This window comes from Carcharodon carcharias, chromosome 6 (assembly GCF_017639515.1).
Source record: "Carcharodon carcharias isolate sCarCar2 chromosome 6, sCarCar2.pri, whole genome shotgun sequence".
NCBI lineage: Eukaryota > Metazoa > Chordata > Chondrichthyes > Lamniformes > Lamnidae > Carcharodon > Carcharodon carcharias.
In genome coordinates, this window is record NC_054472.1 from 118,802,149 (window position 1) to 118,814,675 (window position 12,527).

Genomic DNA, 12,527 nt, shown 5'->3' on the forward strand with positions numbered 1-12,527 from the left:
AAGCTTGAAACTTAACAAAGGCAATGATGTACAGTCAGTTCAGTAGAACATAGGTCCGCAGGATTCCATGCAACTGCGGCACTGTGTTTGCTCTGTCCAGTCAACTGTGGTCTCCTTGTTTCCTCTTGGGGTGTGTGCCCTGGGTCTAATAAGCTCTTCCTTTATTCCCTTCTGGACTCTGACTTTGTGCCATATTAGGTGAAACTTGTTTTTGGTCCACTTTATGGTTCACCCATAAACATACAACAAGCTTGCATATTCCTCATGAGTCTCTAAAAGGGTATTTCCTGTCCTTTGCCTTTTGCAAGACACCCAGAGTTCACACTTATAGCTGATATTTCCTATTCAGCTCCACTTCTGTCATTGTTCTTCGCATAAAGGTCAGTACAAGAAAGACATGTTTTTCTTCAATTCTTGACCTGTTTTTGGCACAACTAACGTCATGCTTTGCTTACTGAATTATCAATCATGTCTTGCTTCTCGGCATTTCATAAGATTATAAAAATTCACCTAAATCTACAATTCCCCACCTTGAAAGTGAAACAAAGTTGATCCCTCAAAGTTATTATATGCTTCACTGCCTGTCCTATGCAATGCACCATAACTTATTTCTACATTATTGTTGCTAAAATACGTGTAATAGTACACATTACCTTAAATTTCTTAGTCCATCTGAATTATAATGCCTTGTGGTTACATACATTTTTAGAATCATTGATTAGATAAGACAATTAATATAAACAAAATAGCCATACAGAAATCAAAAAAGGGATTCTAAGGTACGAAGGTAAGAAACATCCCCACCAGTTTTTTTGCATGATCCATTAATGTCTTACCAATTTGTTGTATGCGCCTGACTGAGTTCTTGGACCTAGTGGCCACCCATACAGTCCTGGAGGTCTCCTTCAAGAGGATATGCCTCTTGAGGTCTCAAATCATCACATCGTCAATTCACATAACAAAGTACAATGACCTGTCCTCCCAATGCCACTATTTGAAGTCCCACAATCACTTGAGAAACAATCCTAATCCATGGGGGAATCTCAATACTCATTCCAAAGTCCCACCAACTGCTCCCATCCCTTATTTCCAGTAATGTTTTGGTTGATCTGTTGCAGGACTTAATAATGTTGGTATAAATGGTTAATCCTAGACATAAGTTCAGTAAAGTGCTCAGGGAGTAGGGGAATATCATAACCAAATTTGGTCACGTATTGATGTAATTGTTCCCTCAATTCATCCATCGCATTGAGCAACATAGGATGTTCAGAAACTATTCAAAACATTGCTTCTTTAATAGGGTAATATCGGTCTCCATACTCATTTTCTCTTTGCATAGTGGTGATGCAATATTCCCCTTTTCCCCTCTATGTGGGTCATGTAGGAAACTCCTCTCTTGGGGTAATCACCATTGTACAGTTAGGCTCTTCTGGGTCCCAGGCAAACCCACAAGCTGGAGTCATCTGTTCAGTGATATCACACTGGCAAATGATAATGTCTTGTTCTAGGCAGATTTGCTAAGGTCTGGGGTAACCCAGGTACTTCCTCCATCCAGGCCAAATATTTGGGATAATCTTGATATCGAACTGTGTGACCTGCTCTCTTTACCCCAATGCTTTCAACCGTAAAAATCGGGTTGGCTCTTAATTCATCCCTCAAAACAGGGTAATGAAGCACTAGCCCCAACAACTTGGTTGTATTACTGAGGCTCTGACACCTTTGTCTCACTGGATAAGCTCAGGCTAAACCTCGGATCTTACATGTACTATTGTTCATGAATAAGTTTGCTGCCAGTGCCGTGCATGCGCATTGTATGCGTGGCCACCTTTTTATAGGGGGCAATGTGCATCGGTGCCCATCCGCGGTCATCACTGGCTCTGCAATTATTACAGCACTGGCAGTATCAAGTTAATACATTTTACTGTGCTTCTCTTTCTCCAACTATATCCTTGAGATGTACCTTTATTATTTGATCCCCATCTAATTCATCACCTTCTACTTTATTCATCTTGGTCAACACCTTCTGTAGCCTTTTTTTACTGACTGATCTTGTGATGCCAAATCCAAACTATTAACTGAAGGAGTCCCCATGTTAAAAGTTGTAGACACATCATTTTGAAGACCTCTGCACACCCACCAGATCTCATTAGGTCTGGAGCCATTCAATTTTAAATTATATAATGTTCCTATCATTCTCAGAATTCTGCAAAAGGGATTTGCAGCATCTGGTCCATTAAAGTCTTAGTAGGCACCAGGAACCAACTGGCAGACCAAAGGGTGGAATTTTTCCAGATTTGCACTTAGTGTGGTAGCAGGCAGATAAAACGACATTTTACCTGCCGGCCACGATGGCAAGTTTTCACGCCATATCGTGCCGAACCTGCCTCATTATTTATGCACTCTCGGGAAACACTCCTTTTCCATAGGCTCTCGTTCACCCTCCCACCTTGCTATTGCAAAACGCCGGCCGCCATGTTTAAAAGGCAGCAGCCAGTACACTGCTCATCGCTACCAGCTCACTACCGCTCCCTGGCAGACATGGCCAGCAAAGAAAAAAAGACTGCAGCCCCATGATTTAATGACGGGCCCATCGAGCAACTGCTGGATGTTGTGGAAGCTCGCCAGGATGTCCTGGCCACAGGATGGGCAGCAACATGACCAATCCAACTTGGGAGGCAGTGGCAAGGGTGGCCAGTACCAAAACCCTTCAGTAGGGGACAGCCAGCCAGTGCTGCAAGAGGATGAATGATCTCCTCCATTCCACAAGGGTAAGTCACTCTTTTCATCACTCTCAACTCACACACTCACAAACCCAGCACACATCCACAGGGCCCTCACTCACAGCCAGTTCAAGGGACATCACCATTCTCCCTCACACACACACACACACACACACACACCTTCATTGTCCTCAGCCCATCCATGGGACCACTCACCATCCAAACAGGCCCAGCAGGCGTCGTGCTTATACTTTCTCCATCTCTCTATCCCTGCAGGACAAGCTGGCACACAACAAGAGAGATTGGTCGCAGACCAGTGGCAAAATGCCCAAAATCAAAGTCCTCACAGACTTTGAAAACAGAGTCACCCAGCTGGCCGGCGAGAACCTGGACCAGTCCTGTGCTGACAGTGAGGTGTTACCAAGTGAGGATCCAGCGGTGCAACATCCATCAGACAACCATGCCGTGAAGGATGTGTCCACAGGCCACTGCCATGTATTAATTATTTCTCCTTGCTTTCACAGGCACATCTGCCAAACAGCCTACAGAGTCCATGACCCAGGGCTTCCAATCAAGCCGCAGAGAAACGTCCGAAGGAGAATCTGAAGGTACCTTCCTTGAATTTCCATCACAACACTCACCCACACCCTCCACCAGCGCAAAGACAGACGCCTCAGTGGGACCTAGCTTTAGAATAAACATGAGATCAAAATCTGGTGAGCACATCACACTGTCTGATCCACAGCAGGGCAGCGGCAGGAACTTCCCAGGTCCCTGGCATTCGGAGGATTGCTGGAGGCCAGAAATTTGCTGAGTCCGAGTCAGATGATGAGCCTCTGAATTCGGTCATGTCACAGTTGCTGGAGCTGCAAAGGCAAGGTCAAGAACACCAGGATGGGATGTCTGTTGCACTCCTCAGATTGCAAGGCACGATGGAGGAGTCCGTCTGCCTTCAGGCTGAGGTGATAACGCCAGCATGCCAATGTACCAAGGTCAACACTGGCAGGATGGTGACCGCCATGGAGACCTTGGTCCAGGACATTGCTCCTGCATTGCGTGGGCTCAACTCTATCACTGACGCCATAGTTGGCCTACAACAATGTGTACGCGAGAGGGGTGAGGGGCAGCTCGGTCTCACTCCAGCTATCCCTTCCCCTCAAGGAGTCAGCCAGGGGCCCACGAGCACCCATAGGGAGGAGGATCAGCAGGTGCACATTCCGGGCCCATCCACCCAGGTGACTCCAGGAATGACCAGCCCATCCGAATCCCCTCTTCATGTGACCACAGCAGCTCCAGCTTCACAGGCCGGGGAGGGTGCCAGTGCCACACAGCAGGACCGTGAAAGCAATCCGGGGCCCTCAAGGTCTCATCCCTCCAGAGGATGCCCACCAAAGTCATCACAGACAGGGCGTCATAGTCAGCAAGCTGCCTCCACCTCTGCTGTGGATGTCCAGGGAGCATCTAAACGCAAAGGCAGGGTTAGGAAAGTTAAGGAGAATTAATTGCACAACCTGGGCACGGGTGTTAATCACTTTACATTCTGTTCACTGTTGTCGATAAACTCTCAAGAATGTCTCCCTGACTATGACTTTTTATTCTGATGAACAGTGTTCTTGTCACTCAGATGTGAAACCTTTCTGCACAAGATAAAGACAGATGTCTCAGTCCAGGGCCTCTTCCCTGTATTTTGTGCAGCCTTCAGACCAAAGTGATGGTCTGGCCGCACACTCCTGGAAACATTACAGATGCCTGCACCTCAGCGGTGCTTGTCATTGCTGCCAGAAAGTAGTGGGAATGTGCCACAGAGTTCTCTCATACTCTGTGTGCTCTCAGCATCTTAAAGGAGAGGCTGGCCCCCTGACCACTGATGCTGTGCTCCAACTCCTGAAGGGCTCAGATGCTGAAGGTGGACAAAACATCAGATGCTTCTAAAGTTTCTTGGCTGCGTCTCTATGATATGACCCTGATCACAGAGTGCAAGCAAGCTGCCCTTAGCCATACAGGAGTCAGATATTCTCAAAGACTGTATGAAGATTTATGGAGTGTCTTCACTGCATGTCGTCATCATCCTCCTACAGTTGAGCGACTATTAGGGCCTCCACTGCATCTCCATGACAGGAGCTTTCTCACAGAGGGTATTCATGCTACCATAAGCCAGACTGGAGTCAAACGTTCACCACAAATGCGCTGTGAGGATGTAAGGGGTCACCTCACTGCAAGTCATCATCATCCTCCACAAATCTAGCAGCCATGAGAGCTTCCCGAACATGCCTGCATTGTCTAGCCAGTATGAGGGCCTCATCGCTATCATCGTCGCCTCCAAGGACCTCCTCACCCTCATATCCGTCGTGATCTTCCTCATTGGAGGAGACATGCAGCTCTTACATTTATTTCTCAGCCAGCTCATCTCCCCGTTGGTGTGCCAGGTTGTAAAGGACACAGCAGACAATGATGTGTGACACCCTCTAGGGACTGTATTGCAGGGCTCCACCAGACCGGCCCAGGCACCAGAACCTCATCTTAAGCATCCTAATGGTCTGCTGCACCAAATTGCAAGCTGCAGCATGAGCCTCATTATACCATCTGCTGCAGTCTGAGGCCGCCACACGGTTGTCATCAGCCACATCCTTTGCGGGTAATCCTTGTCCCTGAGGAGCCATCACTGCAGCTTCTATGGACCCTAGAAGACACCAGGGATCTGTGACCAACTGAGGATGTAGGCATCATGCACACTCCCTGGAAACTGTGTGCACAACCACAGGGTGTGTATCTGGTCGTCACATACCAGCAGCACATTCAGTGAGTGGAATCCCTTGCAGTTGATGTATTCCACTGTGTGCAGCAACGGAGACCTGAGTGTCACAGGGGAGCAGTCGATTGCACCCTGCGCCTGTGGGAATCCCATTATCCAGGCGAATCCAATGGCCCTTGCATCCTGGTTGTCCTGGTCCCAGGCAAAATGCACAAAGTTGTGTGCCACGGAGAAGATGGCATCCATGACCTCATGGATGCATTTGTGGGTGGTGGTTTGTGATATTCCGCAGAGGTCACCTGTGGAGCCCTGAAAGGAGCCACTGGCATAGAAATTGAGTGCCGTGGTCACTTTCACAGCCACTGGTACTGGATGCCCTCCATGTCCCCTTGGCGTCAAATCCTTCAGTAATTGACAGATGTAAGCAACCAGGTCCTGAGACATGCGCAGTCATCAGCGACCCTGGTTCTCACTCATCTGCAGGAATGACAGGCAATGTCTACAAACCCTGGGTGAACTAGGTGCTGACCAGCCCTGGCTTGCTGCCGTCCCTGGGCAGCGTGTTTGGGTGCCCTAGCAGCCCCTTCTTCCTGAGGTTGCTGCTCCTGTCATTGCGCGGCCAGGAGTTTTAGTCGCTCTCTCCTCCGTCGTCTTCTCTCTTTGTAGGCCATCAGGCATACAGCTAGGTCATCAGGCTCCATGCTCCTGATGTGGTCCTCCTGCAGCATGAAAGATGGAGAGATGTGGTTAGCATCTGGCCCTGTGTGATGGCCCGTTAATGCTTCCTGGAGAGTGTTGGCCACCCTTTGGATGGCCACAGATGAGTCCGCTGCATGGCTGCCCTGTCAGCCTGCGACATGGGAGAGATAACTCCTAACCGGGTTCCTGAGGTTGCAAAGGGCTGTGAATGTCTCCTGCAGTGACTACTATATGGCCAGCATTGTCAAGGAGATTGTACAACGTGTGCAATCCAATTGCTCAGCGGTCCAGTAAAGTGGTCGTGCGCTCGCAGTCTGTGCTGGGGGAGTAGAGGAAGACGGGGGGTAAGGTCTGGAGAGCTTGGTGGCACTTTGGTGCCTCCATGCTGCTTGCGTGGGCGGTCAGGCCAGGAGCCTGAACTGTGGCTGTGCCTGGACTGTTTATACAAGTGCCCCTCCTGTGTGGCCACTTCCCTCATCTACCCTGCTGCCAACCACCCCCCCTCCCTCCCCCAGATCTCCTGTGCATGGGATCCAACGCAAGGGCAGTAGTTGGCCCTGGACACTCTCACCCCCCACCCAAAAACAGTCACCTTCAAGGCTGGGCAGCAGTCTCCCCATCACCCTTGACAACAGCAACAGTTGCCTCTGAGACTGGGCAGCAGTTGCCCCCTGACACTTTCCCTCCACCCCCAAAAACAGTTGCCTTTGAGGCAGGGCGGCACTTCACCCAGGCCCCCCCGGTGCCCCTGAAGCCTGCCAATCAACAGGCAACCCTGATGAGCTGTAAAAAATGATGCTGTTCACTCAGCTCTTAAGTTCCACCAAAGTGAAGGCCGCCAAGTGCACGTTGCCTGTGCGCCGTTGTGCAACACATCAACCTGCTTTCCCACCGACATGGACACACCATCTGGCAGGGGTCCAAGAGCCTGGTGGGATGGCGTTTTAATGGTATGTTGATGTATTACAATGAGCTCCCTGACGACTGTTGGTGGGAAACACAGTCCACCGTCGACGAGCTCAGTGAAAGATCGTGACCTCCCTTCCCGCTGTTGTGAAACCAATCACGCCATCTTGTCCGTGCATGCCACACATCACACCTGCTGCCAGCAGGCATGGAAAATTCCATCCAAAGTGTTCAGGTCTACAATGACTGACGTGATTTCATAATATACATCATTGTAGAGGATCATTCGAGTTGGAATGACTATCAATCCATTCTGGGGTCCTGATCTGAGTGTTTGGTATTTAATGCTGGGCCATCCTTTGATCTAGTTTTGTCTGGGAGAGGCTTCTTTTCTGCCGCTATCAGAGTCACCACATGGGTAGCCCAATTTTCCAGGGAACAGGCTAGAAAGGCCCGTTGAAACCCAGTGAATGGGTACATTACATCAGCTGATCTTGAATCATTATAATGGAACATTCCTACGGCCACCCTGGGCGTTTCTTGGCCCTTCCAAGTGACCCTAGATATCTGACTTTTTTTATGACGTGGCACAGTTCAACACAGTGGCCTCATAACCGGGGGGAGGAGGATCCCACCCTACTTTAAGCTCTAGTGTTAGGTCATCACTACGTAAACATATATAGTTGCCCAAGTACAATTTCCTCCACATTGTGGCCATTATAACGTATAGTAATTTGGGGAGGTAATTCTAACCTGGGGAGAGATGGTAAATGCAGCCCAAGAGTTTCTCACCTCCTCCCACATATTTTCTCCCGGTTGTTGCCAAAAAAACCAAACTTCATTCTTAAACAAAAAATGCTGGAAAAACTCAACAAGTCTGACAGCATCTGTGGAGAGAAAGACAGAATTAACATTTCAAGTCCGAATGAGAGTCATACGGACTCGAAACGTTAACTCTTTTGTCTTTAGCATTTTTTGTTTATCCAGCATCTGCAGTATTTTGTCTACACCCCATTCTTCGTCATTTTCGGACACTCGCCACTTGAACTTACACTCAATGCAAACCTCGTGTCCTTCTTTAGAGAGTACAAATCTATCAGTAAATCAACAAACGAAACTAGAGGTTATAAAAAGAATAAAAGGATAAAACTAAAATCTCTGTCTCTGAATGCATGTCGCAATTGAAACAAAACAGATGAACTGAGAGTGCACATATAAATAAATAATTACAATTTGACAGCCGTACGGAGTCATGGCTGCAGGAGGACTTGGATTGCGACCTGAACATTGAAGAGTACAGGATGTTTAGGAAGAACAGGAAGCGAGGAAAAGGTGGAGGTATGGCTCTGTGAGTTAATGATGGTTAAAGCACAATAGAGAGAGGTGACCTAAGTTCAGGAAACCAGGATGTGGAAACGTTTTGGGTAAAGGTGAGAAATGGTAAAGGCAGGAAGTCACTTGTGGGAGTTGTGGTTAGGCCCCCTAACAGTAACCACATGGTAGGGTTGAGCATAAGAGAAGAAATAATTGGAGTTTGTCAGAAAGGTACAGCGATAATCATGGGAGATTTTAATTTACATATAGACTGGAAAAGTCAGATGGGCAAAAATTGCCTGGACGAGGAGCACATTGAATGTTTTTGGGATAGTTTCTGAGAACAGCATGTTCTCCATGAGACCAGAGAGCAGGCAACACTAGACCTAGTATTGTGCAATGAGATAGGAGCAATTAATGATTTCATAGTGAAGACACCCATAGGTAGCAGTGACCATAATATGATTGAATTTTACATTCAATATGAGGGAGAGAAGAGTAGATCTGAGACTATGTTTTTTTAACTTAAATAAGGGCAATTATGAGGGCATGAAAGCTGAGCTGGCTAAAGTAAATTGGCAAATTAGGTTAAGGGATAGGTCAATAAAGATGCAGTGGCTAATATTTAAGGGGATGTTTCAGAATACACAGAATAGACACATTCCAACCAGTAAGAAAAAGTCCAAGGGACGGACACACCATCCATGGTTATAGTATTAAACTTAAAGAAAAACTATATAATTGTTCAAAGATAGGTGGAAGGCCAGAAAATTGGGCAGAATATAAATAACAGCAAAGAATGACTGAGAGATTAATAAGGACGGAAAAATTATGAAAAAGTATGAGAGAAAGCTAGCCAGAATATAAAAACAGATAGTAAGAGTTTCTATAGATATTTAAAAAAGAAAAGAGTTGACAAAGTGAGCTTTGGTCCTATAGAAAGTGAGTCTGGAGAATTGATAATGGAAAAAAAGGAGATGGCAGGTGAATTGAACAGGTATTTTGCATCAGTTTTTACTATAGAGGATACAAGTAACATCCCAGAAGCAGCTATAAACCAGGAAATGGAAGTGGGGAAGGAAATCAGGAAAATTACAGTCACCAAAAAAGTGTTACTGAGTAAATTGTTGGAGCTGCGGGCTGACAAGAGCCTGGGTCCGGATGGACTTCATCCTAGTGTCTTAAAAGAAGTGGCTAGTGAGATAGTTGATGCATTGATTTTAATTTTCCAAAAGTCCCTAGATTCGGGGAAGGTCCTTAGATTGGAAGACAGCAAATTAACTCCACTATTCAAGAAGGGAGGGAGACAGAAAGCAGGAAACTACAGGCCAGTTAGCTTAACATCTGTCATAGGGAAAATGTTAGAAGCTATTATTAAATAAGTTATATCAGGGCACTTGGATAAGCTCAAGATCACCAGGCAGAGTCAACAAGGTTTTGTGAAAAGGAAATCGTGTTTAACCAACCTATTGGAGTTCTTTGAGGAAGTAACATGTCCTGTGGATAAAGGGGAACCAGTGGATGTACTGTACTCGGATTTCCAGAAGACATTTGATAAAGTGCCACATCAAAGGTTATTGCTGAAAAAACTGCTCATGGTATAGGGGTAACATATCAGCATGGATAGAAGATTGGCTGGCTAACAGGGAGTAGGCATAAATGCGTCATTTTCAGGTTGGCAAGATGTTACAAGTGGCATGCCACAGGGATCAGTGCTGGAACCTCAACTGTTTACAATTTATATAAATGACTTGGATGAAGGGATTGAAGGTATGGTTGTTAAATTTGCTGATGACACAAAGATAGGTAGGAAAGTAAGTTGTGAAGAGGACACAAGGAGGCTACAACAGATATAGCTAGGTTATATAAAGTGACCAGGCAAAGATCTGGCAGAAGGAGTTTAATGTGGGAAAATGTGAAATTGCCCATTTTGGCAGGAAGAAGAAAAGAGAAGCATATTATTTAAAAGGTGAGAGATTGCAGAGCTCTGAGGTGCTGAGGGATCTGGGTGTCCTAGTGCATGAATCACAAAAGGCTAGTTTGCAAGTACAGCAAGTAATTAAAGTTAATAGAATGTTAACATTTATTGTGAGGGGAATTGAACACAAAAGTAGGGAGGTTATGCTTCAGTTACACAGGCCACCAGTGAGCCCACATTTGGAGTACGATTTACAGTGTTAGTTTAAGCAGTTCAAAGAAGGTGTACCAAACTAATACCTTGAATGGGTGGGTTGTCTTGTGAGGAATGGTTGGATAGATTAGGCTTGTATCCTCTGGAGTTTGGAAGAGTAAGAGGTGACTTGATTGAAACATATAAGATCCTTACGAGCCTTGACAGGACATTTTTTTAATTCATTCATGGGATGTGGGCTTCTCTGACTGGGCCAGCATTTATTGCCCATCCCTAATTGCCCTTGAGAAGGTGGTGGTGAGCTGCCTTCTTGAACTATAGAACCATAAAAAAGTTACAGCACAGAAGGAGGCCATTCAGCCCATCTTGTCCATGCCAGCCCGAGAACACCCTGGTGCTCTTTCTAATCCCACCTTCCTGCACCCGGCCCATAGCCCTGCAGCTTACAGCACTTTATGTGCAGATCCAGGTCCTTTTTAAAAAGAGTTTTTCTGCCTCTACCACCAACTTGGGCAGCGAATTCCACTACCCTCTGCCTAAAAAAGTTCTTCCTCATGTCCCCCCTACACCTCTGCCACTTATCTTGAATCTATGTCCCCTAGTTCTAAAATTCTCGAGAGTTTCATATGGCTGCAGTCCATATGGTATAGGTACACTCACAATGCTCTGAGGAAGGGAGTTCCAGGATTTTGACCCAGTGACAGTGAAGGAACGGCGATACATTTCCAAGTCGGGTTCATGTGTGGTTTGGAGGGGAACATATAGGTGGTGGTGTTCCCATCTGTCTGCTGCCCTTGTCTTTCTAGATGGTAGTGGTCATGGGTTTGGAAGGTGCTGTCTAAGGAGCATTGGTGAATTCCTGCAGTGTATCTTGTAGATGGTACACACTGCTGCTACTGTCCAACAGTGGTGGAGGGAGTGAATGTTTGTGGAAGGGGTGCCAATGAAGCGGGCTGCTTTGTCCTGGATGGTGTCAAGTTTCTTAAGTGTTGTGGGAGCTGCATTCATCCAGGAAAGTCGGGGAGTATTCCATCACACAACTGACTTGTGCTTTGTAGATGGTGGGCAGGCTTTGAAGAGTCAGGAGGTGAGTTACTCATCACAGGATTCCTAACATCTGACCTGCTCTTGTAGCCACAGTATTTATATGGCTAGTCCAGTTCAGTTTCTGGTCAATGGTAGCCCCCAGGATGTCGCGAGTGGGGGATTCAGTGATAGTAATGTCATTGAAGGTCTAGGGCCATGGTTAAATTCTCTCTTGTTGGAGATCGTCATTGCCTGGCACTTGTATGGCATGAATGTTTCTTGCCACTTTTCACTTGTTAGCCCAACCCTGGATATTGTCCAGGTCTTGCTGCATTTGGACATGGAATGCCTCACTATCTGAAGTGTCATGAATGGTGCTGAACATTGTGCAATCATCAATGAACATCCCCACTTCTGACCTAATGATGGAAGGAAGGTCATTAATGAAGCAGCTGAAGATGGTTGGGCCGAGGACACTACCCTGAGGAACACCTGCAGTGATGTCCTGGAGTTGAGATGACTGACCTCCAACAACCACAACCATCTTCCTTTGTGCTAGGTATGACTGTAACTAGTGGAGAGTTTCCCCCCTGATCCCCACTGACTCCAGTTTTGCTAGGGCTCCTTGATGCCACACTGGGCCAAATACAGCCTTGATATCAACGGCAATCACTCTCACCTCACCTCGGGAGTTCAGCTCTTTTGTCCAGGTTTGAACCAAGGCTGTCATGAGGTCAGGAGCTGAGTGGCCCTGGCAGAACCCAAATTGGGCGTCAGTGAGCAGGTTATTGCTAAGTAAGTGCCGCTTGATAGCACTGCTGGTAACCCCTTCCATTACTTTACTGATGATCGAGAGTAGAGTGATGGGACGATAATTGGCCAGGTTGGATTTGTCCTGATTTTTGTGTACAGGACTTACCTGGGCAATTTTCCGGGTAGCCGGGTAGATGCCAATGTTGTAGCTGTGATGGAACATCTT